This window comes from Squalius cephalus, assembly GCF_949319135.1.
Source record: "Squalius cephalus genome assembly, chromosome: 24".
In the NCBI taxonomy this organism is placed as follows: domain Eukaryota; kingdom Metazoa; phylum Chordata; class Actinopteri; order Cypriniformes; family Leuciscidae; genus Squalius; species Squalius cephalus.
In genome coordinates this window covers 4,271,152-4,295,732 of record NC_137145.1, presented here as the reverse complement: position 1 = coordinate 4,295,732, position 24,581 = coordinate 4,271,152, and the positions used below count along the sequence as shown (strand labels likewise).

At 37.6% G+C, this 24,581-nt stretch overlaps 2 long non-coding RNA genes across 3 annotated transcripts; both read left to right on the top strand.

Annotated features, from left to right (window-relative positions):
* Positions 1–3,640: 3,640 nt before the first annotated feature.
* On the top strand, positions 3,641–8,858 carry LOC307152519. The gene is made up of 3 exons (XR_013820011.1): positions 3,641–3,749; positions 7,503–7,584; positions 8,572–8,858. It is a non-coding gene; the product is annotated as an uncharacterized lncRNA (long non-coding RNA).
* A 3,053-nt stretch (positions 8,859–11,911) lies between these two features.
* On the top strand, positions 11,912–12,537 carry LOC307152521. Of its 2 annotated transcripts, none has more exons than XR_013820014.1 (3): positions 11,912–11,978; positions 12,058–12,230; positions 12,376–12,537. It is a non-coding gene; the product is annotated as an uncharacterized lncRNA (long non-coding RNA). The 2 variants fall into 2 exon arrangements; XR_013820015.1 differs by having other exon boundaries at positions 11,919–11,978; positions 12,055–12,230.
* Positions 12,538–24,581: the final 12,044 nt, after the last annotated feature.

The following is a 24,581-nucleotide window of genomic DNA, read 5'->3' as shown; positions in this document are numbered from 1 at the left end:
GTGAATTAGGTTATCAGCATAAGTCCAAGCCTACACTCTAAAAACTGCTGGGTTGTGTTAACCCAATTTTGGGTCAAATATGGACTAACCCAACGTTGGGTTAAAAAATGCAATTTAAAAATGGACAAATTGCATTTTGGACAAAATCAAAAATGGACAAAAATGCAATTTAAAAATGGACAAATTGCATTGGTTACATTAAAAATGTAAACCAACGGCTGGGTTTGTCCATTTTTAAATTGAATTTTTAACCCAACGTTGGGTTAGTCCATATTTGACCCAACACTAAAATATGTGATAGGGAAAAAGGCAATAAAAAAGAACAATAAGTGTCCCACTAGTTTTATAAGTTGAAGGTTTTATTTCAGTTAAATTATTTGTAATAGTTTTAGTTTTTAGTTAACAATAACAACACTGTTGCACTCTAAAACTGCTGGGTTGTTTCAACCCAGCTTTGGGTCAAATATGGACAAACCCAGCCATTGGGTTACATTTTTTAATTACATTTTTAACCCAACGTTTGGGTTTGTCCATATTTGACACAAATTGGGTTAAATCAACCCAGCATTTTTAGAGTGTGCCAACATCCATACAACATCTGTTTCTGCAAGACTGTCTTCATTGGTTATTAGTTCCTCAACCACACATGAAGTGACAGTCATTGCTCTCTAGGACAGAAATAAAGCAAAACGCCATCAGATACACAGGCCTCTCTGTTTGTATTTTTAAGCACATATTTGCATGCTATGGTTGTGGTTATGGCAGGGAGAACAGGACTGTCTACCCCACACACATCGCTCAAGAGGCCTTCTGGAAACACTGCAGTAAAATTAATGAGCAGAGGGTTTGACACCGAATTATAGAGGGTACTAGTGTGGATGTCTCAGACAGCGCACAGACAGTTAATTTTCCTGCAAAGAGACATGCCTTCAGCACAGAGCCCTCTCTCTTTCTCTCCACCACACACACAGAAACAAACACGATATATCATCAAACTGCTTCCACTTCAGCAGCATCTCTGCGTTCATCCCACAGGGACGTTTAAGCAGGTAATGTATAGAGTAGTTTTATTGTTATCCTGTTCGCTTCTGAAGCCAGCTTATTTTCAGATCGTTTGCAACTCGCCTCCTGTGCAGTTCACACAGTAATGCATGAATGTCTACACTCTTAATAAAGAAAAGTTTCAAAAGGTTTTTAACAAAAAACAAAACAAAACTAAAAAAACTAAAAAGGAAACCACTGTTTTGACATTTAAAGATAGTTCACCCAAAATTAAAATTCTGTCATAACTCACGCTCATGTTGTTCTAAACCTGTAAGGCTTTCATTCATCTTCGGAACACAAATGAAGATATTTTTGATGAAATTTGAGAGATTTGTGTCCCTCCATTTACAGCTACATAGCTGACACTTTGACGCTTTGAAAAGTTATAATCTAATCCATATGAATTGATCCAAATCCAAATTTAATCCAAATTTTCTGAAGAGACTCGATCACCTTATATGTTGAACAGATTTTTATTCCCATTTAAACATTGATCAGCAAACAAAAAAAGAAGCCCAACTGAACCTGCTTGACTCGAGAGAATGAACCTCATTGGTTCTTGCTGAAGCTCAAACGTGCTGTGTGACACAAGAATGAACCTCATTGGTTCTTGCTGAAGCTCAAACGTGCTGTGTGACACAAGAATGAACCTCATTGGTTCTTGCTGAAGCTCAAACGTGCTGCGTGACACAAGAATAAACCTCATTGGTTTCCTGATATATAAAAAAGTCTGTTATAAAAGTCTAAATCGATTTGTTCATCATATAAAGCGATCGAGTCTCTTCAGAAAATTTGGACTAAATGCTCAATTCATTAGTTTTAAGATCTCTTAAGACTTTGATCTGTTTTGTGTTTGTATAAAATTTGTTACTTTTTTTTCGTACTGGTTTGGAACGACATGAGGGTGAATAATTAATGAGCGAATTTTCATTTTTGGGTGAACTATCCCTTTAAGAAAAATGATTTTGCCATCTACAGTGTCCAGTCTCCTCTATTCAAAAGAACACATAAAGGAATCTATTAAAAAACATTCAAACAAGACATGATAAGCACTAAGATGTTTTAGTATTTGCAGTAGTCACAGGTCTCAAGAAAAAAAACAAAAAACATTTTAAATCCCCAATCTGTAGTTTTATAATCCTTTATTTATCTCTTAGGAATCGAGTTTAAATCTAATCCTGGAAGAGATTTAAAATAATAAGCCTTTTAAAACTCCAGCAGGTGTGTTTGTCCAAGCTAAAGCTTCTGGGTACCAATCATTTTCATAATGATAGTCACCCACTGATCAGACAGTGAGATTAATTTCTGTTCACCGTTGACTGCATGAAACTGAGCTGAAATGGGTAGTAGACTAGAAATAAATTATGCAATATAAAGGCTTAGCTGTTTTATTTAATGGGAAAAATCCTGCTATTGTCCATAGTCATTTGCTGCTGCTCAGAAATGGAACATTTAAATCGAAACACCACTGAGTTCATTTGTGTCCTTGATCTTATAAGTGCACTTCATTAACATCCAACTAACTGAAAATTAAATTTTAAATAATTTGTGGAGTCTAATTGAGTTTTGCATTTATTGAAAATATATTTCTAATGTTTATTGTATTTGAAATGATGAAAATGTTTCTATATGGTTTTAGTTTTATTTATCTATAAACACCTGGGCCAAACAATCGTTTCTAGAGGCCCTTCTATCAGGTTTCACAGCAGGTTGACATCAAACTGGTCTTGCTCTGTTTTCATGCTAAGTTCCTGTGCAGGAGCATCGTTAATGATGCAGCCACATTTGAGCCGCTTGTCTCCAGCGTACAGGACCTGTCGACCCCCAACCCAGTATATAGCCATTTCTAAGACCCCTTTCACCAATGGTGGAACCCAGGCTGTGTTCAGGAGCCAATTTGGGCTGGTTACTGTCAGCATTCGAGGTGTCCTATGGTTCTTGAACAGAAAAATCAGTGAGATATAGTGGGCTGAACTGCTCACATCCATCAATTCTCCTCTCGCTGCCGATTCGCAAAATTATCCTTCACTTTATCCTTCAGCACAGAATTTCATGTTACTTATTGTCTTTGCCCAAACTTTGTCATCATTAGACCACTTAATGCACCTATAACTTGTAATGACTTCATTTGCGCGTTATTCATTTTAGCAGTGCCATATGCTTCTCGTTGCTAATGCGGTTCTACTCAAGGCATTCATAACATAAATGGCAGAATTATTGTTTGCCACAACTGATGGGTATTTTAAGGATTTTTGAGGGGTTTCGAGATAAACAGGAAAGCATGAAATAATGTGCTGTATGATCACTATTTGTTCACTTGCAAGAAAATATAATGAGAATCACCTCATCCACCAAATATAGGCCTACTAAACATATTACATGGCAACAAACACCATCTTGCACAATACAATTATTTTCTGATTATGTTATTGCTTTATTTATTTTTACATATATTCTCCGAAAAATATCAACTCTTTCAAACTGAAGTAGATTACAAATGTGGAGACACTGTCATCACATATATCGTAGATACGGTTCTTAGAAGCCATTAATGTTGCAGTCTAAACAGCCAATGAGGAGTGAGGGTTGTCACGCGCTGATCAATCACACACGCGAGTAGTACAGCGTACACTTGTTAGTCGTATTACCAAAACGACAGCATTTCATCTCGAAAATATCGCCCATCTAAACTATGAAATGTCAAGGTAAATATATTTTTCATAACCACCAAGGTTTTCCATTTCTTTTGCAGGCGTTCCTCCAGTCACCCGAGAGACTTCATGATGTGAATGTTTGTAGGGAGACCCTGTGTTGAACCCATTCAGCCTGCATAAAACTCGTAGGCTAAATGGTTGTTGGAATTGCCTCCTTGAATGTGTGAATTGGGGTGAAACTCTCTGGGTTAAAATTGCTTCGTAAAGGAGCTGACAAACGATCCAGGTCCGGTTATGTGAATTCATAAAACACTGAAAGCCCGCGCAATTACATTTCCATGGCAACGCGGCACGTGGCCGTACACTTCGGCCGAAAACTACAGCGCCATATTGTTTTGTGTTGTCGGCGATTTAGGCTGTTTTATGCTTTTAATTTAAATTATTTACAGTTGTCAATAATATATGGTTTTGGTTTATATCATACTATTAGGCAGGTGCAGCATTAGAGAGTGCTTCAATAAGGCCTGTTGAGCTGATACACTCTTTCTACAGTTTAAAATCTCGATGAATCCCAGATTGATACGCAGAATGGGATTTATTTGGTTTATTTTATCATCTGCCAGTTGAGGAAAAAACGAATCTGATCACTTAGTAAAGTAGCAGCACTCTGCGATACGAATTGAGGAATCATCCATGTCTGAAGCACAAACACCTCAGGACGAGTTGCATGAAGTTGCCTTCAGAAACACATTCTCGCTTGAGGAAATACAAGCGTTTGCATATCCAGACCAGTAGACCACGTCATTAATGCTTGATAAAAAAAGAACTGAATCACAGCAAAGAAATGTCCCTCTAACTGCATGGTAGGACTTCTTAAATGATTTCTCAGGAGGAGCTTGTACAGTTTTGAATTCACTCTTCCAGAGGCTCACAGACTGAGCAGTAATGACCACAGATCTCTGACGTTCCTGTGAAAATGAGCCCTTGACTCAGATCTGACTGAGAATATCAGAGTAGAACAAGTCTTGTTGGATGTGGGAAACATCAAAACGTACATTCAGTCGTGTGTTTCTGATTTATCTTCTCTGAAGCATTGCTTCTTGATTTTTTTCAGACCCAAAACTTCTGTGATGTATGTACATAAAGTTCCCTTTTATACTCAAAAATAGATTTTTGTACTGTATATTAATATATATATGGAAAGGATCAACTTGGGATAAGCTTTTTTATCGCATATTCAACAGCCCAAAAGTAATACCCAAGTAGTATCCTAATAATAAGTAATAAAAAATAAAAGTAATAATAGTAAAAATAAAGTAACACCTGAATGCCTTAAGCCAAGTAAAGTAACACCTGAATGCCAGAAGCTTAGCCAAGTAATGAGCCAGATCATGCAATGCCTTGTATGTTTAACATAAGGATTTTAAAATCAACACGGTAGCTAACATGGAGCCAATGCAAGACGCCAAAACAGGAGTGGTGTGGTCAACAACCTTAGCCCCAGACAGAATTCTTGCTGTCGAATTTTGCAGATATTGAAGTTTGTTAATACAGGATTTTGAAACTTCAACGAGAAGAGCATTACAATAGTCGAAACATGAGAAAACAAAAGAGTTAATCAACCTTTCAGAAACCGAGAATGACAACATAGGTCGTAGACGTGCAATATTTCTGAGATGAAAGAAACCGCATTTTGCATAAAAGGCTCAAATGACAGGCTGGCATCAAATATAACACCATCAACAGACAAAGCGAAAGAACCAGCATTACACAGTTGATGGGGAGAGCCAAGAAGCATGACTTCAGTTTTGGCACTATTCAAGCACAGGAAATTGTCATCCATATCTTAGTCTCTGAAATACAATTGGAAAGATGGGAAATGTCCACACATTGACTGGGTTTTGAGTAAATCTAAATCTACATATCGTCAACATAAAATGGTAGTTAAGTTCAAGAGATTTTAGTAGTTGACCGAGCAGGAACATATAAATGCTAAAAAGCAAAGGACCGAGAATGGAGCCCTGGGGGACACCAGTACTAACAGGACCAACCTCTGATCTGTGACCATCCAATAAAAACAAATTGACTATGATCAGCAAAGTAGTACCTGAACCAGTCCAGAGGAGAAAAACTTATTGCCACACCAAAACCTGAGAAGGTGATATGAGAAAAGAATCTTTCTGCTTTTTTTGGGGCTTAGAGAAAACGGTGTGTATGAGGAGCTCTGTTTTGCATTTGCATCATATTCGCTATGAGGAAGATTGTATTTGTGGAACCCAGTTATTAAAAACTGGTGAAGGAAACGCAATATGATTTTTTTTATTTTGCTTTGTTCATTTTCAATTATTCAGAAACCCCAGCAACTCATTACCTACTACCTGACAAAGAGAAATAGATGTATTGTGTTCATTTGGAATCACATATCCTCACTTCCTTTTGCACTAATACAAAAATTATAAAAAAAAAATCAATGCACATTATTCCTTTTTTTATTCAGCTGCATTTGAGAGAGTATTAATAGAGTGCATCAGAAATGCATGCATTATTTGTCATTGCATGAAATGCACGACTAAGTGAAATGCTAGCAGGTTAAGTAAAGATCAGCAAGAAAAGCGGGCCAATGGGAGATATAAAGCATGAAATATGCAGGGGTGCTGTCACTCGACATGCTCCCGTCACTGTTTCAGTAATGCACTTCGGATTAAAGCCGTTCTTTTCCAGAGATGCCACATTTGGTTTTTAAATGCACCATGGGAAATGCATAGGAAGCTGCAGAGGGCATTTGTAAGACTGCTGACGATAGCTTGAAAGAAACTTCACTATTGCTTTGATATGGAAGAATAAAAAGTGAGCTGTGTAGGGAAGCTCTTTTCTTTCCTATTCCTGTTTCTCCGTTGTGTAGGCCTAACCATTTGTCATTATTTGGATCTGGACTTTCCAATTGAGAAATGCCATTAGGTCAAATTTATGTCTATAATTCCTTTATTGATTTCTGACTAATATGTTTGAGTTTATATTCTCTATTGCAGTGATGATGGATGCTTGTAGTTTGCGGTTCACCGATTCTCAAAGCTGAAGTGTGTAATTTGTGTCTCCAAACAGAATTGCAATTCCTGTTTGTCATTGGTCAGACAAAAAGAAAGTCCCGCCCCAAACAAATCAATGTTTTGAAAGCGCCAAAGTTATAGGCCGTGTCTGAAATTTTAAATAGCTATTTATTTTGAATGAGTAATTACTCTGCTAAAACTTATGTTCTATATAGTATGAGTGTGTGTAGTATTAAAGTACTACATCCGCCATGTTGACATTATCATGTGACCTAGTACCGGTTCAGTTACGTCGCTTCACTGGCATTCACAAATCCTCTCCTGTGGCCTCATGGGATAGTCAAGTGTTCATCGTATGCACACTTCAGAATCTTGGCAGAATTAGTAGGTGATCCTTGTACTTTTTGGCCTACTCTTTTATGAGTACTGTGAATTCGGACATACTACTTTTGACTTGTCACATACTATTTTTCACCTAAATAGCTGGGAAGTTTGTGATTTCGGATGCAGCCATAGTGTTTCACTTTTTGGAGAAATGACTTACATACTGGTATATTTGACTGCGTATTAAACTGGGACAGAACAAAGTGTTTTAGCATCCAAAAAATTACACACTTCAGCTTTATTGGTTTTCACATTTACCCCAAACAGTAAGCCTTCAGAAAAGCTGTCTTCGGGGCTTTCCTCCATAAGGCAACCCTTAAAAGTAGCACAGAGGTCTTTAGTCTGAATGCATAATTCAGTTTTCTCACTGCAGGCCGTGCTGCCATTATAAACCTGTGGTCGCCTGTAACATCGCCCTCCAGTGGACGCCCCTCTGAGAAATCATGTTTAAATAGGTATGAGTGTTTCATGTTTTGTTCATTGGACCTTTAAATGAGTTACATGACTTTTCTTTCCAAATAAATAACGGTTATGCATGCACTCGTGCTAAATCTAAAGTCGAATGTCCTTTGGAGCAGACTGAAAATCATTATTTACAAATGAAACTGAAGCAGGTATTTTATTATAGTTATGAAAAGCAGCATTAAACTGTATCCTTGTACTTAACCACATAGAAATAGCTCATTATGTCATAATATTGGCCTCTTTAGTTGCTTCTGAGCAGATAAACCAAGTGTGTTAGACATGTAATTACAGCCAATGCACATTTATGATTTTTGGTTATAATAAATTGTTTGTCTATTTTTAATCCTAGTAATTTTCTAGTTTAGTGTCTTTATATGTTGTCTATATCTAGTTACTGTGTATGAATATTAAACCTAAAAAATCTGTGATTTTGTTTTTTTAATGACATTAAGTGAAAATATTCCTAATTTATGCATGCACAGTGCTGTAAGTTGTTGCCGGTGTTGTGTTAACGAGACTCATTTCCAATCATGTTCCTCTGCTTTGATGTTGTGCTAAAGATGACAAGATAAATATATCTTGACAACATTAGTGGTTTGCTGAAATTATATAATATTTACTAGTTTCGAAGTTTATTCTTGATGTGAGTTTTATCTCTGGAAATCCTGTTTGAATTGTAATGTTGCATAGGAATATAAACACTGATGTAGCTGTATATGAAATAATTGCTTGGCATCAGTGTTCAGTGAAGCTGTTACACGCCACCTTAATGCTTTAAAAGGATGACAATGGGAAAGAGAGCCCTAGAAGAGTAATTGTGGATGAAGGTCTCGTAAAGAAAATGAAAAGTAAAGCACTGTTACGCATATAGAGGATGAAAGGCACGCTCAGATGAAGGTCTATGTGTGTTCGACCCATCGAGTTGTTGACCACATTGATTTTCTCTTTTTTTTCCCCTCTGATTTTGCCACTTAGAGCAGAGAGAGGCCTGGATTCGTCCCTGGCTCTTGAAGCTTTTCACTGGAGCAAATCCTCCTCAGGATGTACAAGTGATTATGGGTAATTATGTGTGGAGAATGGACGTTCAAGGAGAGCCTAGTGTTTAGAGCCTGTCAGTCAAAAACATGGCCTTTCTTGAAGGTACATGCATTCACACTGTCCTGTAAAGGTGATCATTTGTTATTTCCTCTTTGAGTTAAACAGATTATAACATAAAGGCCTCAAATACTTTTTACAGTAAAAACACAACACCAAAAATGGCATTTCCAACCCATTTTACTTCTCTAATGTAACACGTAGGGTGAAATTTTATCCCATCAGGAATTGATAATGTGTGTGTTTCAAAAATAAATTCAGCGTAATTACCTGAATGATAGTAATATTATTTAGCACCAAACTGCATGCCTTCAGCAAAAGTAGTTTTTTTGCCAAATCCCAGAACAAGTGCTGAACAGAATAGAGACTAATGCCATTAAAAATATAAAGACTTCACTAAGCTCTGCTGTGATACAGGGCCTTTGAGACCATTGTTCTGCTGTAATATCTTTTATGGAGAAGTAGTGTAATTTTGTATCTTAAAGGTTTTGACCTTGGCTACTACTTTGCAGGTCTAACGTCAGACAACATATTGCATACTGGCATAGCTAATTTTTGTACTGTCAGTGTTTAAGAGAACAGTTGGTAGTACATTATTAACTTCTTATTCCTTTTTTTTTTTTTTTTTCTCGTGAAAAAATGTTCTCCACTGAGCAAACGCATAATTGGATTTCAGGCCAATCCGTATTGGAGAAATCCTACTAAAACATGAATAATTTCATTATCAGCCGAGGCATGGAGTTATTATAGATTGGCCGGCAAATCGCTGCACATCATTTGAAAGTCATGCACACTTCTAATTTGAAATGTAATTCTTCATGTTGACCTCGGTGACATACTTTCTTATGAAGTCTTTTGTCTCCTGATAATGATCTCAAATATTAATAATGTAGATATTTTCCTGCTTTACATGATGTGAATGTGATCCTAAGGATGGATCAGGATGGTCAACTAGATCATCCTTTTTTTTTGTTGTTGTATAAATATATATATTTTACAAAAAATATATATTTTATTATTCTTTATATTTCCCAATATTGTTCTGCTTGCAAGGCAGTTAAATTATTTGTTTCCTTGTATAAAAACCCATTTATACCAGGACTTTTAAACAGTTTTGGTTTCAGGTACTCCAAATCCATCCATGAGAAAAAAAATAGTAAGCATGATGTTAGAAAGATGACAAGTTGTTTCCTAAATGAAACAACTGGCATTAATATATAAAATAATATTCACTGTAAAATTATGCAAATTATGAAATTATTATTTAGAAAGATTTACTTTGCATTTGTAGTCAGTTACTTTTTGCCTATTAGAGTAATGTTGTGATGAAATAACTTTTTCACATTTTAAATGTGACATTTTCAATTCGATTTGTTTATAAAGCTCTTTTCCCAGAGCATTCCAAAGCAATGTGTTAAAAATGTTCTGTATTTTAAAGACATTTTAAAGACATTAGAATAACTTTATACAGCTTTCATAACTTTGACAGACCAACATTTTTTGCATCCTTTTAGTTTAAAAATAGTTCATAACATAATTTATGTGTGTTTAATTCAATTTTTATGGTCCATAAAATAAATATGGTTTACAGTATAAACATTGATAAATATATATCAATAAATGTATACACAATATCTCTGAGAAGCTGTTAAAATGACAACATTTGTTTGTTTGGTTGATGCATCTTGCATTATTGCATTCATAAAGGGCTCCATGGAGCTGTTTTTGAATGCAAGAACACGTTTTATGTGAACATCCCTTAAGAAATGTGTCTGATCGATGTCTGGGTCACATGACCCTAAACAAGCCTAATTAAACCGAGCTTCGCAGTTGATTTGTAAAGCGTGCTGTTGTGCACATCTCTAACTGTGACATCATTGTCCCATCTTGCCACACTCTCGTGTTCAGTTTGATTGATTGAGTGCCATTTGAGAAATTGCTCTGAGACTAATGTTGCATGTCGTTTGCACGGGTGCAAATATTTCTGCACAGTCTCCCGTGGCAGTGCGTTTTAATTAGCTTTGGAATCATACAAGACAAGCAACAAGACGTTGGCGAATTTGTGCCCATAATGCTCTGTAAGCCAGAGCGTCGTGTTTGCTGACCGAGGCTCTATGTGTTCATTGAGCGAGTATGTCGCTTCGGTATCCTCAGGGTTGCTGGTGAGGCTTGTATTTAATTGCAAATTTGCAGTCTGAAGAAATCCAACCGCCAAGTGGCAAATGACTATTGAATACACTCCAACAACGCTGGTGTCAACTGTTTTTTTCCATCTGTATAGGAGGAATAATGATGTGGGATTTCAATCCCCAATTGTTTTCCAAAAGCAATTAAGCGTTGTGTATGCAACGTTCAGCACGAAATCCCTCAATATGGAAAATGTCGAGTGTCGTTTTAGAGCAAACCTGTATGCGTGTCAGTTTTTTCAATCCTTAAATCTGAGCTCTAGATTTGCCCTTTAATGCTTTGAAAATCTTTCCATTTATATCTTAAAGAACAATTATTGCCTTCGTTTCACGCTCGAGTGCGTGATAATACCCGTCTCAATCCGAGGCCTCTGTTGATCTTGTTTCCAATCATCTCGGGCCTTGTCAGTTAATTATGTCCAATTTTCATGGACAGTACAGCAATTATCAAGGACTCATGGCAAGAGTTAGCTCCCTGCTGCTATGCGCTTCATTGACGTTATTTAATGTGTAAAATAATATTCTCTGACTGTGATAATACTACTATATAATATAGAAGTGGTTAGAGGTCAGTTCAAACCACTAACCCTAACTGCACTGTTAAAAATGATTTTTCAAATATGTACATGAAACAAAGATTATTGGAGTACATTTTACAGGATAATCCTATTCCATTTTTTCCCCTACAATTTCAAGTTTAATTAAGTGCATTACTTGCCGTTTCTTTATAATTGTTTGCTATTTACTAGCAATTTATGAGCGAAAATTGATTTTCAGCGTAAAATGAATGTAAATAAAGTACATTTTACAAGAAAATACTAATTTTCTACTTCAAAATTTCATGTTTAATTAAATGTGTTTCTTGACGTTTCTTTGTATTTGCTTTTATTTACTAGCAATTTCTGAGTGAAAATAGTTTCAACACCATTTTTTTCCCAATGTATTATCTATCCGAGCAAACGTCACTAACAACAGCTTCTAAACATTTGTGAGGATCCGAATGCTATTTTTCTTGCTTCGTAAATTGCTACCAACTGAAAACACGATGGCCTCTTTTCAGCGCTCTTAAATCCTCTTTGATGCCTGTGTGAAGACAAAGAAAAGTAAGTGATTGATTAAATGAGATGTTTCCATTTCCAGAGCTTGCAGTAATCTTCAGTGAGTTTACCTGTTCTCCAGCAGAGCCTTGGGATCCTTGCTGTTTCGAGGCTTGTTTGTCCTCCCCCAGTCTGTGTGCATGTCAGAAGTTGTGGCAGAACCATCTCGGATGAGTGCGAGAGAGAGACCGTGGGCGCGTCCTCAGAGGAGAACAAATATTTCTGTTGATGCGTGAAATGTCATTTAAATGGAAGAAGGTAAAGTGCAGGCATTGAGTAAGCCGTACATGAGATTTATTGTTTGTGAGCGTGTGTTTTTGGCAGGTGGTTGCAGAAAATATTGAACTAGTGGAAAGAGGGCTAGATAAGGAAAGCCCTGACAGGAGATCTATTCACTTTCTAGGCTGTAAAGGGTTGCAGGTAAACAGGGTGTCAATCATCGGGATTAGTTCACACACAGAAATGTGCCGTTCCTCTTTGTTGCATGCTTGGGGGAAACTTTGCAGCGATGTCATCCACTGTGTCTGTGCCAGATTTCAAAAGCTGCAATATCACGATTGGGAATGTAAACAATTTACGGACATGTTCACACTGTGACTAAATACGCGTATCACATGTCTGCTTATAGCGATTGTTGTTTAATCAATTTGAGTCAGTGTTACATTGATTCAACTGCATAAAAAAGCATAAAAAATGTGTTACTTGGAATAAAATAAATGTTAACTGAAATAAAGTATTAAATCTTGAACTTATTTTATTTTAGCTAGTGACAAGTAAACGTCTCGGTTACGTATGGAGAACTACGTAATTACTGACGAATGGGGATCTCGCTCGAGAGCCTATCTACTTCGAGTGTAACTAAACGAGCCAATGCACATTGGCATGCGGTAATTGCACCAATAATCGAGGCGCGGGCATATAATGAGCGGCAGGTGCATCGCATCCTTGTTTTTACGCTGAGGAGCCGGACTTGTGACTCGGCCGTACAGCGGGAGCTCAGCAACTGTGGCGACGGGACGTAGGTCTCCGTTCCCTCCTCGGGGAACGAGGGGTACCATACGTAACTGAGACGTTCCCCTTCGTCAGTTCACTATGGCATATGTCATTACTGACGAATGGGGATATCTACCAACACGCCACTGTTGCTGGCTCTTCCAGCGCTCCGCTTGAGCCTCCTGGTCTGACCGCAGTGTTGGGCAGAAAGTAGGAGCTCTAAGCCGAGAAGGCAGTCACTGCTGTTCCGCAAGACCCACTCAGTGTGACTTATTGGATAATGGGGAAGAGGACGCCGTGGAAGCCACATCCTACCCTGGAGGGAGGCACTGTGACGGATACACATATGGACTAGCAGGGTAGTACGACATATGGCAGTCTCTGGGGTGGTTCCAGCCTAGTTATAGGGGGGAAAGAATACCAGCAGAGACGACAGAGCGGACTCTGTCGAGGGAAAGACACGGGCTGCCATAGGGGTGACGGAGGAACTCAACAGGGTTAGACATTTCTGGGGAGGAACTCAACAGGGTTAGAAATTTCTGGGGAACACTACTGGAGCAGTAGACACACGTATCCGGCCCAGCGGGGCGGGAGTGGCGTTGCAAGCTGACACTAAGAACGGGTCCTTCGCGCTACTGGCCACTGGGGGCGAGTATACGGGAAGACACCGGCTTTACACGGAGGCTATAGAGTCTAGCGAAGGTGTTAAGCCTTGTTTATACTTTCGTCTGGCTCCGCAGCGTGAGTCTCCGCAGACTGTGCGCGCACCTCTCCAAACGGACGAGGCGTTTATACTAGACTCGCTCGCCATTGCAGGGGGCGACTCAAGTAATTGTCCTTTTAACCATCAGGAATCAACGGTGAGAAGAAGAAAGGTCCACACGTGACAATGTTTATTTTAGTACATCACCACCAATACCACACTCCAAAAAGAATCGTGTAAATTCCAGTAAACCATGAGATTATTAGTTGTGACTTTAGAACAAAATATGTGGATATAAAAACATGTATGCAGGCTATACAACTAAATTAACGGTCTCTTAAATACTTTCTAATTTCATTAAACATTTCATTAAGTTTCGTGGACATTTTATAAAACGTGGACCTTTATTTTTATTAAGATGGATTATGTCTGCTATAGGCTCATTTTGTAAATGTAAGCGACTAATTTAAGACGCACAAACTGGGTGCTGGTGCGGTGAGACGTACATGCTCGGCCAGATTCGGCTGGAAGTCGTGCATCTTCGGATGCGGAGCCACACGCGTTACAAAAAAAGCCGTGCACACCGCCAAGTGAAATGGTGTCTTGTGCACCCAATGCGTACGTCAGTGACGTCATTTTTGCTTCGCACTCGTGCGGACGCGGCGAGTATAAACCTAGCTTTAGGTGTCGCCCTGCCCGTAGCTCTACATATATCTGTCAGTGAGGCGCCTTGAGCCAGCGCCCATGAGCGCCTAATATTAATTTGCAGTAGTTAATTTTCACAGCTGAAATTTGCTGTATCACAATGTCAGGATGGAATGACATGATGAATGATAATTATTGTGACTCAGCTTGTTGTTACTCTCAACACTGCAGTGTGAATGCGGTCTTTGAGATGATATCAAATGCAAAAGCTTTTTTAGGGAGTTTGAAATGGAAACAAACGCACATTGTCTGAATGCTCAAGATTTCGTCCTCTCTGGCTTTAAGGCCCGACTTTAGCCTCGGGCTTCTGTATGGCCAGACCACGAGTCTCTTTGTGCATGTCTGACTGGATCCTGTGTGACTTATTGAGGCCTTTTTTCGGACTTTGTGTCTTTTAGTTCACTTGCCTGGAGCTACACTGAACCAAGACAGGCCATGATATCAAAATTGAAATCTGTTCTTGGTAAATAAAAAATAGTCCACAACACACTGGAGTTTTCAGTGCACAGACATCCATTTACCTGAACACATTAGAGCTATTAAGACAGGGCAGTTTGCATGGGATTCATATGCTGAACTATTGGTACAGGACTAGTTTTTTTCCTGAGGAGGTTTGGTGAATTTGTGTTTTAGAGATTTTAAGTTTCAGTCCCTCTGTTATCTCACACAACCTCTGTAATGCTGCTGAGCAAATTATCTACTTTTTTTTTCCAGATAGGAATCTGTAATTGTAGATAAGCTTTTTCTTAAATATTTAGAAATGTTCTACTTACTGTTGGCAACCCATTTAAAGTAAAACATTGTAATTAATAAAATAAATAAACAAACAAGTAAATATAATTAAATTAAAATAAGTTAATATAAAAATGAAATTATATAATTTATATAATACTGGTGTAATATAATACAATATCATACAAATGATTAAAAAGATTTAAAATGAATTGTTTAGCATTACTTAAAGGAGAACTCCGGTCAATTTTAACATTGAGCTCATTTTTTTGTACATTTGGAGTGCTGTCAATACAGAGAACTACGACAAAAAACGGTGTTGCCTACACCGAGTTATTCTATTTTTAAAATTTGCACCCTGTTGACTTCAATAGGGCAAGTAGTAAGCCTGCTTTTTAGCCTTTTAACATCCTTTAAGTGTCATTACAAGTGCACAGAAAATGTGAGTGATTCCTTCCGAGTGAACACGGGTGGATCTGACTGCAGTAGATGTTAGAGATATTAATAAAAACTAAGTTAATTCAGCCAGCGCTCATACCTTTGTTTACATCCTGTTTTCGGTGGAACGCCATAGTAATCGATTGTCGAGTTCACGCGCGTGATCATTGGTAACTAAACCTATGCGCGTGAACTCGACAATCGATTACTATGGCCTTCCACCGAAAACAGAATGTAAACAAAGGTATGAGCGCTGGCTGAATTAACTTAGTTTTTATTAATATCTCTAACATCTACTGCAGTCAGATCCACCCGTGTTCACTCGGAAGGAATCACTCACATTTTCTGTGCACTTGTAATGACACTTAAAGGATGTTAAGAGGCTAAAAAGCAGGCTTACTACTTGCCCTATTGAAGTCAACAGGGTGCAAATTTTAAAAATAGAATAACTCGGTGTAGGCAACACCGATTTTTGTCGTTGTTCTCTGTATTGACAGCACTCCAAATGTACAAAAAAATGAGCTCAATGTTAAAATTGACCGGAGTTCTCCTTTAACTAGTTCTCTTTTTGGACTAGAAGTTTAAATTTGAAATGTTCAACTATGTCCTGTTGGCATTTAATGTAAAAATAAAATAATAATTAGTTTAACATACAGGTAGGTGGTGAAACCTGCTGGGCATGGAAACCAAGAGATTAAGGTTTTATTCCATTTTAAAAGTTAATACAGCTATTTATTTTCTGTTGTAACCATGCACGATTAAAAGGTTGATTTTATTGCATTATTTGCATTTAGCTCTGTTTCATCCATGCTGTCCGCATCCCATCAGAACAGACCAGAGACCCATTATTCCTCTCAACTGATTGGACTTAAAAGGATAATGTGTTGGAAACAAATGTCCCACAATGCACTGTCTTTGAAGTTGACAAAAGAACTCTTGGGGGCAAAGAGCGAAATGGAAGCATGTGTTCGATCAAATATAAAGGAGATGATGAAAGACACGATTCCCTCGCTGTGAAACGTTTCTCCCTTTACTTCCAAAGTTGTGCTGAGTTGAAGCCCTTTTGAGTATCTCATTTAATTGATGTCACAGACCCTTTAGTGATGAAACGATGAGGGCGTCATTATGTTTGCAACAGCTGCGCTGCGAGCCACAAACACTTTCCAATTGATCTTCAGCGGGCGAGATCTCTCCTCTCCAATTTACCAGGGCTTAGAATGATAGTGGTTTGCGCTGAACTCTATATTTTGGTCTAAAACGGAGAAACCTGATGACAACAGCATCAGAACCACAGATACAATGCAGATAGTTTCAACTGACATTTCAATTAATTCATTATATGACGTTACCAAAATAAATGTCTTAAAAAGGCGAGTAACAGAAAACGAGAGTTGATATAATGAGATGCACCATTTTATTCACCATCATGTTGTTTCAAATATGTGTAATAGACTCGCTGCATCCAAAATCGAATACTTTCCTACTATATGGTGTGTGAAATACAGTACGCCAAAAGATTAGTACGTCCGAAGACATAGTTTTCGCAAAACATTAGGCAAAAAGTACCCAATTGACCTACTAATCTCGCCGAGGTTCTGAAGTGTACATTCGATGGACACTTTACTATACCATGAGGCCACAGGAGAGGATTTGTGTATGGCAGTAAAGCGACGCAACTGACGCTGGTAGGTCACATGGCAGTAACAACATGGCAGATGTAATATGTCTGAATTTTGGAGCAGGAGCGTTTGCCTGGTCTATCAGAGGGCCGGTCTGCTGATAGATGCCTGCTTTCAAATGCTCCCGTGTGTATCTTTGAAGAGCGTCATTGATGTATATTTAAAACATGTTTTTGAAGTGCTGATCATTGTAGCCAATCAAAGACATATTTGATGAGCGCGTGAGTACAATGGCCAATCAGAGGTGTTTACGATTCCGCTCAACAGCGTCACATTTTAATAAGTTCAGTAACGACTTAGTACCGAAGTCAGTACTTTTTGACAACACTACTATGCAGTGCTATTTTACATTTGATTATTCATTTTCTCTACCTGAAAATCTGAAAATTACTGTTATACTTACCTGAAAAATATGAAAAGCAGTGTCAAAAACAAAAATCTTTGTTCTATTGTATTTGTGCTATTGCTCGTAATTTGATTATTTGTTCTTACTTTATTACTGACAGTTCACTTGTCTAGTAGTTTTTGGTGTCACAACCTTATTTATTAAGGTTATGGGTCAAAAACAATGAAGTTAATTACTAGGCCTATTTTATTTAGCCTATTTATTACTTTTTTGTGGTGGGGCCAGTGAAAATTTTGGCAGGGAAAGTAAAAATCTGAACCACTGGTCCAACTGGGGCCAGTAGAAAAAATCCTTAGCGTTGAGTCTTAAGAGGGTGATATGTGTTGAATCGGTGAGTATTACTAGTGGACACGAGAAAGTGAAAAATGACGGACGGAGAGACGTCAGCAAACAAAAATCGCAGTACAAAGCAATATCGAATCGCAATACTTGTAGAATCTCAGTTCTTAAAAATCACATTACATAACGTATCGGCACCCAAGTATCGTGATCGTATCGAATCGGGAGATAGGTGTATCGTCCCAACCCTACTGAGAGGCCATGTTTGGAAAAGAGCTACGTGAAAATATCTTTTGTGTATGCAAGAAAGAAAATCATACAAGTTTTGATGGCATGATCACTTTTGGTTGAACTATTCCCGTAAGAGCTCTTGTAAAAAAAAAAAAATGAAAGGCTGCTTTTAAGATTTTTGGGGTCATATTTCGTCCAGCCAAGGGCATAGTCCTCTCTGCTTCTCAAAAGAGCAGCAAGTGTCTTTGAAGCCTTTGAAGAGCTCTACCCAAAGTTTCAGTGCTGTAAGATCTGCATCTCTGATCACATGGCAACAGCTCCGATTCAGATGCAGCTTGAGTCCTGACAAACACACAATACGGATCAGCTGAGGTCTTTGAGTAATTGTGGGTAAACTCAGTGGATTTGAAGGCTGTTGTCTACCTCATAAAGACTGCAACAGAGAGGGAAATGTCATGGAGGAGAATTTGCTATTAAGTCAAGTTGTACTTTTTAAGATTCAGCAAATTAGATTTCAGCATTGCTCCATTAAGTGCTCACAAGGTGAAATTGTAAGATATGATATTGCAAAACTCATTCATTAATACTCAACTAATTAGAAAAGGCTGTGGGCATCGTGTAAACGACGGCACATTTTTATTAGACAACTAAAACTGGTGTCAGGTGTGCAAATGGAGCGAACACTACTTCAGCCTGGAGCAGAATTCATCTATTCCTGTGTATTCTTCTGATTTAAGCAACATTTTCCCAATTTAGCCAAGTAATTATCCCCATTCTTCTCTTTGGATGCTGGTGTTCAATTTCCCCAAAGAATAAGAACAAATACTCTACCACCTGCTTTCCTTTTAAAAGCAGCATATTAATCACGGGAAAGTTACTTACTCCATTTAAAACTTAGTTTTAGTCTAAAGTTACACAGTTCGTTTGGGTTACGTAAGCAATGCCATCGATAATGGAAATGGCTGTGCCATTGATAAGCGTAATTTATTAAAATTTGCATTCTGTCTAACCGCATAGAATAGGTTTCAATTATGAAAGTGATTTCTGTCATTATAGGGTTTTAGCTTCACATGCATATTTATTTGGAAGAAAAAGCCGTTTGGATTGTTTGAGGGACAGACTAATTGGAGGTGCCCAGTCAAACATAAAATTAACTCTGCATAATAATCCTATCAATAAAACCATAGGAATTCTCAATATTAGCAAAATAACCAATGAATTCTTGAACTCAGGAAAAATGGAGACTTAAAGGGATAGTTCACCCAAAAATGAAAATTCTGTCATCATTTACTCATCCTCAAGTTGTTTCAAACCTGTATGAATTTCTTTTTTCTGCTGAACACAAAAGAAGATATTTTGAAAAATGTCTGTTACCAAACAGTTGATGGACCCCATTGACTAACATAGTATTTTTTTTTCCTAATGTGTAAGTCAATGGGGTCCATCAACTGTTTGGTTTAGACATTTCAGTCTACAGCATTACAACAACATTCAAAATTATAGCTTTGACTTCGACCCTTAGCAATGCATGTTCAGTGCATATTATAGAGTTGATTTAGCTATTTTCCACTAGGCGTTTTTTTCTGTTGTAAGCTTAAAGGGATGGTCCGGAGTAAAATCAACCTAGGGTCCTTTGCACCATGACCTCGAGGCAAACACCCCCCCCAGAAGCCTTTTTTCCCTTGGTTGAACATTATTAAAGTTAGAGCTTATTTCGAGAAATCAGCCGATGGCTTAGTGCAGGCACTAACAGATCCAAGGATGTATCTCGTAAATTACCCCACTAATAATGCCCAGAATGGTACCAAACTTCTACAGTAGTACAAATAGGTTCTGTACTCATAAAACGAGGCATTGGAAAGTTTGTAAGTACATCAGGAGTTTATTTAAATAACACTTGCCTGACGGCTCGGGTTGGCTCGAGGTCATGGTGCAAAGGACCCTAGGTTGATTTTACTCCGAACCATCCCTTTAAATAAGTGAGCTCTTTTGTTTGCTTTTGCAATTTCATTATTTATAGTGAGCAGACTTGGATTAGGACACATTTGATATTCATGTTGTTTATTAAAAGTTTTTTCCCCAACTGATGCTGAAAGCCAAAAACGCCCAGGTGTTACTGAACACAACAACTAACATTTACATTTATGCATTTGGCAGATGCTTTTATGCAAATCGAATCAACTAACTAACGCGGTGCTCTACTGTAAGAGCCACAGAAACGATACATTATGATGCACTTCCATGTTAGAAGTTCACTTCAACTGCCTCTGAGGCAACAAATAACTGAAGTGTTTTTGCACTGATGGTGGTGTGCACAGGTTTTTGATCAGTTTGTTAGGAAGAGAAATTAGGTTAATAATTTTATTCAGCCAAGGACGCATTAAATTGATCAAAATTTACCGTAAAGACTTTTATAATGTTACAAAAGATTTCTATTTCAAATAAATGCTGTCCTTTTGAACTTTCTATTCATTAAAGAATCCTGACAAAAATGTATCGCGGTTTCCACAAAAATATGAAGCAGCACAAATAAATGTTTCTTGAGCAGATAATCAGCATATTAGAATTATTTCTGAAGGATCATGTGACACTGAAGAGTAATGATGCTGAAAATTCAGCTTTGATCACAGGAATAAATTACATTTAAAAAATATTCATATAGAAAGTTGTTTTATTATATTACTGTTTACTGTATTTTTGATCAAATAAATGCAGCCTTGTTGGTGAGCATAAGATACTTCTTTTATAATATCTTAATATATGATAAAAAAATCTTGATTACTCCAAACTTTTGGAAATATATGTCTTGGTTTTTGCTTTCAAATTCATTTTGAATTCGAATATAACCTTCTTGTGATTGTTCAAATGAAGACAGGTCACTTCGTTCAAAAGTTGTTTGAAATCTTTTCCCACTTCTCAGAAATCAGATGAAGAACAGGTGTCTGCTCAGATGACACTGTACTCTTGATCTGGTTTCCAGGGCACCATTAACTAACAGTATCCAGTGATGTGAGCGATACTGTTACAGCACAGAGCGTCAATGAGACACCGAACTCTACGCGCGAAACGTGATGGTGGCGACTGGCAGCCTGCCAAACACTAAGAGGTGTAGAAATACGTGCAGATTAAACATTTGCTCCTTTTTCCCTGTTCTCCAGGGACGTCTCGTTGGAAGGGGAGAAACGTGAATCTTATCTCGCTCACATTATTCTCCGAAACCTCCCGTTAAAATCAAAGAGCCCTTCTGCCTCCTGCTATCCTACACGTCCTATCTGCTGTTTGTCCCCTTACGTGATAACAGCCAGCAATTTGTAAATGCAACTAGAGAACTGAGAGGAGAACAATGACTTGTGTGAAAGGACAAAGAGAACAAGAGTGCTGGAGAATCTGAGGTGATGCTCTAGTTTTAGAGATTAAGAGCATAATTGTGTCTCATGGAGAATATGAAATGTGAAGCTGGATATGAAGTGTTAACTCTATCAGTGTGTGTTATCTGTAGATGTGTGGAGAAATGATCATATGTAGGGCTATTAGCGACGTGCAGTACCAGGTAAAAAATGTATCAATAGAGCATATTCTTTTTATGCATTATATAATATATAATCATATATTTAATACAATTGAAATATATAATTATACATATATAATTTGTGAAGTTTACTCACCTTTTTGTCTTTGTGGGGAAACAAATGCATTTTTAAAATGGGCATGCACCATAGTACTGTACTTGCATGGTACGCCAAGGAACTTTTTTATTTAAGGGGGAAGAAACATGTTTTTGTCTATAATATACATTATAGTTTTAGGGTGTGAAGTTTTAATCTTCTTTAATTATAACCTCAAAGCAGATTTGTTGAGCTGACACTGTTGACTCTCTGTAGAAATGAGAGGTCATAATTGGTTGGCTGAAATGATCTTATTCATAATGGATCCACACATGCTGTTATCCAGAGGGGCTTACAAAGAATAATTTATGTGGCCTAATGCAAGTAATTAGACGACATGAGGAACCCCGGCACAGATGCTCATTACTAAACAGTGTATTGTTTACATAATGTCACAATGCCAAACATGCTTATGAAAATGTGAGTGTGATGTCATGTTAGTGAGGAGTCGTGTTCAGAACAGCACTGCTTCTGCGGTAAAGACCGTGAATACTGTGTGCACAGTGTAGATTTTCAGTATGCATGCAGTATGCCATGTCACACTACATTTGGCATAATGTGCAGCTACCAGTTACCCCAAATACCATACTTTCACACATTCCTCCATTATTGAAAAACTGTTGCTTTAATTAACTTGAACAAAACTGAAAATCATTAACAAGACCTTTGTCTCAAAATATAGTCAATGTTATCGATTCTCATTTGCTACATAAATCTACAACTTTGAAAAAACACATTAAATATTAGATCTAATTAGCTCAGAATTAACTTCACATTGCTGTCCGCAATCAGGATCAGAGCGTCAAGGATCAGACAAATTTCCACGTGCATCAACAAAATAATTTGTTAAAAGTCCCCTTGTAGTCAATAATTTTATCCCTTAAAACTCATCTTTGATCACCAAAATGACATTATTCATATAAAAAAATTATTCATGCCTTAAAATATCTTAAATGTTACCCATGAATATGTAAATGAGCCCCACCTCCACTCACTCATACAGTCTTGTATACAAGTTGATGTATCAGAATGGTAATGCATTTTATGTATCGCTCTCTACAACGTCGGACACATAACGGTAATTCATATGATTAGCCTTTGGCTTGACTACGTTATCAAACAGCTAATAATGTGTTGCTAATGTTACACAAGCCATGTTCCCGTTTGCCATCTCAGAGTCAGACAGCTGCCTTCTAAAAATCAGCATCCTTAGAAAAGCTGTGAACAACTTAGAACGTCAATGGAGAAAGACATTCATCATACCATCAAATTATACATCATATACACAATTCACCCGCTAAATTGCTAAGTGTACCCGATTTATCATATCAACAGAAAGATTTAATGGGATAACCTGGCTTCTCTTGAGACTCCCCTGCTTCACATGATATGCTAAAGCCTCCCGCACGTTGACGTGATTGGTTACAAGGTAGTCTGTGATCTAAGAAACACTGTCGATTTCAAACCGCATTTTTAAAACTGTTTTTGTTTTTAAGGAGAAAATACTCAGCAATGGTGTTGACTGCACATGGTTTGTCTTAAAGCATTTTAAAAACACCACATAGACATTTGAACAACATTAAAAACTTGATTTTCACCACTGGGGTTCTTCAAGAAAAGTGCTGAGCTGAATTTTTGTGCCATCTGGTTTAAAAGTGAATAAAGTCAAATGCACATTTACCCCGGTTTGCCTTTAGCCCCGTTACGTTGTACCCTATCTATTTTAGATAACTATAGTATGCACTGCACAGTATGCTATTTCTTTCTTCACTCAAAGGGAAATGTGGTTGAAGTGACAGCCAAAAGATGTCATGAAGGACATATGAAAGACTTAAACATTACTTACTGAATCATAAATCATTTTTACCTTCAAGGATGCCTCCCTAAAGAGAGATTTAGCTCACTTCTGATGCCGTTTTATGTCTTTAAAGTGTAGTAAACAAACACATAAAGAAAGAGTATCTGGTGGTGTTACAAGTAAACAGGTCGACGCATATCAGAGATAGTTTAGTGTAATCTGTATTCTGCAGACTGACGGACCCCTTGAAGGTACCTGAGAATTTCACTCAGTCAAAGAGATAAAGTAGTTTGAGATAAATACTAAATATACTTTTTCTGTGAAATCAGTCACGCAGAAGTTTGCTAGAACTAACAACTCCATGAATTTTAAGTGAAATGCTCCTGTAGGTTTTGCTCTCGGTATAAATATGAGATCCATGAAGAACGATCGTGTTTACGCAGAGGCCAAAGGTACGAACACCTAAAATGCTATCAGGGGTTATAAATGCAATGTCTTTCTCGTAACAAATTTCATCCTGCCATGAAACATGATCGCATAGGATTTCCTTACAGTTATTTGAAGGTTTCTGTAGAAGTATCCTGATGTGTGTGTGTGTTTTTAAGCTTTTATCAACATGTCAGTGCCTGGCCTGCTGGTTATTTTTTAGAGCTTCCAGTGTTTCTAAATGCACTTGTGTGAAGCTAGTCAAGTTATCTCTCACTCCTAAGTTTGTCTGGGATAACACTGAGGATTTTGAGCGCTCCAGTGCCAGGGGCCAACATCTGCATGTCTGTGATTTGTTGCAGAGAGTCAAACCTTTGCTTTTAGCAGGATATTTTGGGCTATCCATTTATTATTATTATGTGAACCGAATTATTTTGATGTGTTCGATTCTACTAATGGTTCTTGAACATCTGTTGATGTGGATTGAACACTACTTGATGTAATACTGTAAGGCACCTCAGACTGCTCTGAAAAAATGCTTTTGCTTTGGAAAA